The sequence below is a fragment of the Malus domestica genome, chromosome 03 (genome assembly GCF_042453785.1).
Source record: "Malus domestica chromosome 03, GDT2T_hap1".
Lineage (NCBI taxonomy): Eukaryota > Viridiplantae > Streptophyta > Magnoliopsida > Rosales > Rosaceae > Malus > Malus domestica.
In genome coordinates this window covers 16,362,706-16,370,461 of record NC_091663.1, presented here as the reverse complement: position 1 = coordinate 16,370,461, position 7,756 = coordinate 16,362,706, and the positions used below count along the sequence as shown (strand labels likewise).

At 37.4% G+C, this 7,756-nt stretch overlaps 1 long non-coding RNA gene across 1 annotated transcript; it reads left to right on the top strand.

The window, feature by feature from the left end:
* Positions 1-5,659: 5,659 nt before the first annotated feature.
* LOC139194217 (uncharacterized) lies at positions 5,660-7,272 on the top strand. The gene is made up of 2 exons (XR_011578978.1): positions 5,660-6,229; positions 6,344-7,272. It is a non-coding gene; the product is annotated as an uncharacterized lncRNA (long non-coding RNA).
* The last annotated feature ends 484 nt before the right edge of the window (positions 7,273-7,756 follow it).

Sequence of the window (7,756 nt, the reverse complement as noted above, 5' to 3'; positions counted from 1 at the left end):
AGAGAGGGTTTGGGCGGAGAGAAGGGCACGTAACAGGGACGGACCTAAATGAACGTGATGGTCACGTGGATGGAAGCTACAAAAGATAGCAATGTGAGAACACTTATGTAAAATGGGTTCATCGTTATTTGGCGTCTCGATCTAGTAATATATTGTGTAGTACCATAAATTTGGTTCATAACACGTGGCACACAGGGTGGCAAAAAAGGCCGAAATACCCATAGTTAATGACTCTCGGACTATCGGACTGGTCAGACTTTTTAGCTAGTTGGACTTAGCCTTAGTATGTTACCTATATTACTTGTCTCCCAAGTAAGGAAATCATAATTCATGTCAAGTTAGGATATATTGGGAATTAAGCAACTTAATCACAATCCTAGGAGGATTGAACAATTTATCATATTCTGATGTAGACATGGAGGAGCATCTCCTATGTGCCTAAGCTAGAGTACCTTCGTCAAGAATCTATTCTGATGTAGCACGCATCATACATAATCTTTTCTTAGAACTATACCAGTGATTTGCTTATCCATCCCCGAAGATATGTAGGCAGTCCGATTTGGATTCAATCACACTCTCAAATCAACCTCATTTTCCCTCTGTCAGAGTACTATTATGATGCCAAGTGGCATCATCTTGATTGTACACGTGTCCATTGCAAGTAACAAATTTGGGTTAAGTTGTTGCCTTGATGGGTTTGTTACGTATTAGTTAGTATAAATAAGTGATTGGTAGAAGAAGTTGTGGTTGATGTTGTAATAGTCTTGTTTGTGATACAAGTTACTATGCAATTGAGAAAGAAGTAGAGTTGGGTTCTAACATTGGTATTAGCCAGTTCGTTCCTCTCAATCCTTCCTTATTGAATGACGCGACAAGCTTCGCGGAAAAATATGGAGTCCAGGGTTTCGAGCTTGGAAACTAAGATCGAGGAGTTCAAGATTTCTCAAGATGAGATGAAAGCAACTCATGAGCTAATCTTGGTGCAGTTACAGAACCTTTTGGCGCGAGAAAATGGGGGTTCTTTGGGCGAATCATCAAAAGCAACGCTGGGTGACAATCTTTGCCCAGATTGCATGAACAATACCTAGAATCGCCATGATTTTGGTCCCAATTTCAATAAGTAATTGCGACCTCCATTCTTGAAGTTAGAATTTTCGAGATTCAATGAAGGAGATGATCCATTAGGTTGGATATATAGGGCAGAGCACTATTTCGAGTTCTTCAACATTGAAGACTCCAAGAAGGTGAAATTAGATTCCTTTCACATGGAAGGTGAAGCTTAGCAGTGGTTCCAGTGGGCGAGGTGTTTGACAAAATACCCCAATTGGGATGATTTCACTACAATATTATGTCAAGAATTTGGTCCTTTGGAGTTGGAAGATTCTGCAAAAAGCTTGGTAAAATTGCGCCAAGTAGATACCTTCAAAGACTATGTGACTGAATTAAGAAGATTGGCGAATGGTACAAGAGACATCAGTCCTGCATTGCTCAAATCATGCTTCGTGGGATGGTTACGCCCTGAATTGCGACATGATGTGAAGTTGTTGAAGCCAAAAGATGTCCTGGAAGCTTTTGCATTTGCTCATCAGTTAGATGTCAAAATTGCTAATCTTAAGGTGAAATCTAACACTAAACCTCCCTATGTTCAATCCAATGTATGATTTCATTTACAGAATGTTAATTCCAATTTTGGGTAGAAAACAAGCCTAGACCAAACAATATCAGAAGTGGATTATTGTAAAAAAAAAGGGCTATGCTTTCATTGTAAAGAAAAATTTGTTAAGGGTTACACTTGTGAGAGGAAACAGCTACTGTTAATTGATGTCCAAGAAACTGATTTGTGTATGACTGAGGAAGAAGAGATTGAAGAACCTGAAATCATAGCTTATGCATTATTTGGTACACTTGCACCTCTATCAATCCAAACAATGAGTTTACAGGCTATGTTAAGAATTGTCCTGCTACTATTTTGATTGATTCTAGAAGCTCCCATAATTTCATAGATGTGAGGTTGGTGAAAAGATTGAAGGGGTCTTTGGATACTAATCATGTGTTTAATGTAAAGATAGCAGATGGAGGAAAAGTTGCTACTCAAGGCACTCTATCTTAGGCTCCCATCAAACTTCAAGATTTCAAGTGTGTTTCAGATTTATATGTTATAGCTTTGGGAGGGTGTGATGTGGGTTTTGGAGTACAATGGTTGACAACTTTGGGACCTATACTGTGGGATTTTGACAAATTATACATGCAGTTCACAATCAACTCTCAGACTTATTGCATTGCTAGCCCATGGGTGCCTAAAGAACAATTGTAAGACATTTATGCTTTACAAATGCAGAAATTATTTTCACAAGATACAACAATTGGTGCAATTCTTATCATTTGGGAATGGTGAATAGTAGTAAGAATGTTCAGAATATCACTGAATTGCAACAACAATAGTTACATACCTTGCTACAAAATTATGAAATGGTGTTTCTTACCCCACAGTCATTACCTCCTCATTGAAGTCATGACCACAGAATTCCACTCATTCATGGCAGTAAACCTCCAAATAGTAGACCTTATAGATATGGTCTTATTCAAAAGGCTGAGATTGAGAAATGTGTTGCGAAATTGTTACAAGCTGGGTTTACAAAGGTGAGCAACAGTCCATACCCTTCTCCAGTGATATTGGTGAGGAAAAAGGAAGGTACTTGGCGCATGTGTATGGATTACAAAGGCCTTAATCAGATTACTATCAAAGATAAGTTTCCTATCCCTTTGATAAATGAATTGTTAGATGAATTATTTGGTGCTCAATTTTTCTCCAAGTTAGATTTGAGGGCAGAGTACCATCAAATACGTATGCATCCAGATGATGTTGAAAAGACTGTATTTCGTACTCATGATGGACATTACGAATTTTTAGTGATGCCATTTGGATTGACAAATGCCCCTGCCACTTTTCAAAGCCTTATGAATGAAATCTTTTAACCATATTTGAGAAAATTTATCTTGGTTTTCTTTGATGATATTTTGGTCTATGGCTTTACTTGGCAATTGCATTTGCATCACTTAAAGGTAGTTTTTGATACTTTGAAATATCATAGCTTGTTTGTAAAGTAATCCAAGTGTGCCTTTGGACAGTCTCAAGTAGAATACTTGGGACATATTGTTTCCAAAGAGGGGGTTTCAACAGATCCTACCAAGCTTGATTCAATTGCCAAATGGCCTATTCCTACCACAGTGAAAGCTTTGAAAGGGTTCCTTGGTTTAACTGGGTATTATAGGAAGTTTATTCCACAATTTGGAAAGATTATCACACCTTTAATAGTACTCACCAAGAAGGACAACTTTCAATGGACAAAAGCAATTACTGCAGCATTTCATACACTTAAAGTTGCAATGTTATCTCTTCTAGTATTAGCTTTACCTGACTTTAGTAAGCCTTTCATAATTGAGAAGAACAATTGCTTTCATTAGCAAAGCATTATGTCCTCAAAATCAAGTCCTTTCAGCTTATGAGATGGAGAGGTTAGCAATCTTACATGCCATTCACAAATGGCAGTCTTATCTAGTCGGCAATCACTTTATCATTCAAACGGATCATTATAGTTTGAAATACTTCCGTCAAAGGAGGGCTCATCCTCCATTTCAGCAAAAATGGGTCACTAAACTCCTTGGTTTTGATTATGAAATTCAATTTAAGCAAGGTTGTAATAACCAAGTTGTGGATGCACTCTCAAGATCTCCATTGGTTGACATTCCCACTATTCAGCTGTTGACTGACATGGAACTTCAAGCTGTATCATACTCTTATTCTTAATGGTTAGATGAATTGAACTTAGAGAAAGACCCTTGGATTCTTTCCTATATTCAAAAGCATTTATCTGTAAAAAACAATGATGTGGTTCTTTCTTTCTACTTTGAAATTTCAAATTGATAATGGATTATTGAAATATAAAAGTATGATTGTTTTAAGTCCTACAAGTTCTTTGAGAGACAAAGTGTTCATTGAGATCATGCCACTCCTACTGCAGGCCATGAAGGTTTCTTAAAAACTTATAAGAGGATACTTTGGTGTTTCTATTGGAGGGTATGAAAAAATTTGTTAAAGAGAGGGTAGCCTGTTGTCCCACTTTTCAACAAAACAAATATGAGACCTATCTCCTCCAGGATTATTACACCCTCTCCCTATCCCAACAAAGGTGTGGACTGATGTCTCTATGGACTTTATTGTTCACCTTCCTCCATGCAAAGGAAAAATAGTGAGTTGGGCGGTGGTAGACAGGTTATCCAAGTATTCCCACTTCATTGATCTAAGTCATCCATATTCAGCATCAATGGTTGCTCAATTATTTGTGGATCACATCTTTAAACTACATGGAATGCCTAATTCCATTGTCAATGATCGAGATCCAGTTTTTTTTTAAGCAAATTTTGGAAAGAATTCTTTAAGCTTCAAGGGTCTTCCATATGCTTTAGCTCTGGTTATCACCCTTAGTCAGATGGTCAAATAGAGGTCTTAAACAGGTGTCTTGAGACTTACTTGAGGTGTTTTTGCAGTTTGCAACCTAAGAAATGGGCTACTTGGCTAGCTTGGGTAGAAGAGTCTTTCAACACCATTTAACATTCTGCCACAAAGTTGACTTATTTTGAGATTGTGTATGGTCAATCTCCACCAACAGTGCAATGCTTATGATTGTGGTACTACTAAAGTTGACTCAGTGGATCAATCATTGAAGGAAAAATATCAAATTTTGCTAATTCTTAAAACCAATTTGGCTGCTACACAGTGTAGAATGAAGGTTCAAGCAAATAAAAAGAGGTCTGAAAGAGTTTTTGAAGTTGGTGATATGGTTTATCTCAGATTCATTTTATATTAACACATGTCCTTAGTTACTCACCCTATGCATAAGCTACAACCTCAATTTTATGGTCCATTTCCAATTCTAGCTAAAGTGGGGCTTGTAGCTTATAAATTTAAGCTTCCTAATCACTCAAAGTTGCATCATGTCTTCCATGTATCTTGTTTAAAGAAGTAATTAGGTGAGTACAGTACCATTGCATGTAGTTACAGAAGCCGGTATCCTCCAAGATGTACTAGTTGCCATTTTGGATCGCAGAATGGCCAAAAAGAATAATTTTGCAATCACTGAAGTGCTGGTGCAATGGGAGAATCATTCTACAGATGATGCAACTTAGGAAGTTTTTCAAGATCTCAACCACAAATTTCCAGAAGTGGTGAATTTTTTAAGTGGTGGCATTTGTTGTTGGCTTGAATTCAAATTTTACTTCTGTGTAATAACTTTCCTTGTAATCGTTGTTAATGTTTTGTTCTGATGAACCTGTGTTTTGAGGGGGTATTGTTAGGATGCCAGATGGCATCATCTGTGATTGACAAATGTATGGTAGATAAGCAGTTAGTAGTCGGTCAAGGTAGTTAGGATTGGGAGTTTGTTACATATAGTAACTTGTACAAGAAGAAAGACAATTTATGAATGATATGAGTTTTATATGAGTATTCTCTATGCAATCTGTGAAGACGTAGAGTAGGGTTCTAACATTATTTATGGAAGATATAAGCAATTAGTAGTCGGTCAAGGTAGTTAGGATTGGGAGTTTGTTACATATAGTAGCTTGTACAAGAAGAAAGACAATTTATGAATGATATGAGTTTTATATAAGTATTCTCTGTGCAATATGTGAAGACGTAGAGTACGGTTCTAAAATTGGTATCGAGCCAATTGTTTGTCCCTCTCAATCCTTTCCTCGTTGTATGTTTCTAGCTTCAAGTAAATCCATAGAAACTTGTGTCTCGAACTTAGACGCCACGTTTGCAAAATGAACTCAAGGTCGCTCAACACGAATTCAAAGGACGCCAAGCTGTGATCTTACAGCAACTGCAGTTACTTATGGCGATAGGTGGTGCTAGATCGGTTGGTCCATTTTTAAAGCCAAACCATGAAGATCCTCGTTTCCAAGAGGGTATAAACTCTAATCTTTTCTTCTCTGCTGTGAAATCGAATCAAGTCGTTCTCAAGCTTCAATCCTTCCACAAGGAAAAGATTCGTGCTCGAGAGAAAATAGATGCGTTCTTTTTCTCAAATTCGTCCAAGATATAAGCCCAAGATTAGTTCTTGTTTATGACCCATATTGAAGAAATTCAAGAAGGGTGGCGACTACGCTAAACACGACGACGATGGTTCTGCAATATTTCGTTCCAATTCCAAATTTCAAGAAAGTTGTAAGTTTTTTTTCAAAAAGCTTTGGCTGTGGAGGACAAAAAGGTTTTCAATTTGTTTGACAAGGAAGGTAAAGATTCTGTGAAAATTTCTCCATTTCTTGATTTTGATTGCAGGAAATCCAATGTTCAAGCTTGCGTTCTGGGTTCTACATTTCCTAATGGCTTGGCTACTTCTTTTGGATAGAAATTCATTCAGTTCAGGACGACGCCTTCATCTATGCATGAATCTAGTTGCAAGAATTCTGTGGCCCAAGAATTCATTTTCACAATTCCTGTTTCTAATGATGGGTTCGTGAAAATGGATTCACCTGCACTCCAAGTGTTTGATGCAAGGTCACACTAAAAAAATTGTGATTTTTCAGTTGGGCTATCATATGCTGATTTCTGACACAGGGGGTACACTTCGTAGGCTCTTAACTTCAAATGTTCAAACTAAAGATGCTCAAAGATCTAAATTTATTATTTGTAATGGGAAATTCATGAAAAATGGTACTATTATGCATTTGAAGCTTGGCTTCAATAAGTTCATTCTTGACAAAGGCGGAACAACTATTCAAAGGCTTCTTAGTCAACTGGAAAAGTTGAAACCATTTTGGTGCAAGAAAATGCTTTCGCTCAACAATTTGATGCACTGCAGTTTTTAGGTGGGTTTTATAATGATGCAATTGTTTCTGTTAGTTTTCAGTTCACCTACCATAAAGGAATTTGGGATAAAGGTGGAACTATTTTTCTCTTTGAATTCAATTCAATGGATTTCCTAGCAATTTGTGAGTTGGGTTTTGCTCTTAATTCAGAAGAAGTTGACCCCCCCATAACTGTACCTGTTGACAAAACTCGTATTGCTCCAAGCGTGTTTGATGAAATTCCAGACTCAAGTTGTTGTGTTGTTGTCCATTATGACATGTGCTATTGCAAAGGTATTCGCGATAAGGGTGGAGGCTCAAAATTCTAGTATACTGTTATTTCGAATGCTCATTTCTCTTGTATAAATGAATCTGAAAATTCTATTGAATGTAGCCAAGATGGAATGATTGGGGTTGTGATGTTGGTTGCATACACTAATTGCATAGTTGTAGGTGTAGTATTTTGTAGTATGTTGATGCACAAAATCAGTGAGGACTTTGGTACAACAGAAAGTGTTAAGTTTATGACCTTCGCTAGATTACTCCGGTCACTAGTGTGGATAAGTATGTAAATGGATAGAGACATGGAAGCAAACACAAGAAGTACCTGGTTCACCTAGATTGGCTACGTCCACGGAGTAGAGGAGTTCTCATTAATTATGAAGGGTTTACACAAGTACATATGTTCAAGCTCTCCTTTAGTGAGTACTAGTGAATGATTTAGTACAAATGACATTAGGAAATATTGTGGGAGAATGATCTCCTTTTATAGAAGAGAGTTGCTAGCTTTGTTTTGACATTGATAGGTGTCGTGTTGTGATTGGCTTCTGATGTTGACACGTGTCGCGCTATGATTGGCTTCTGATGTCGACATGTGTCGCACTGTGATTGACCTCCTGGTTGG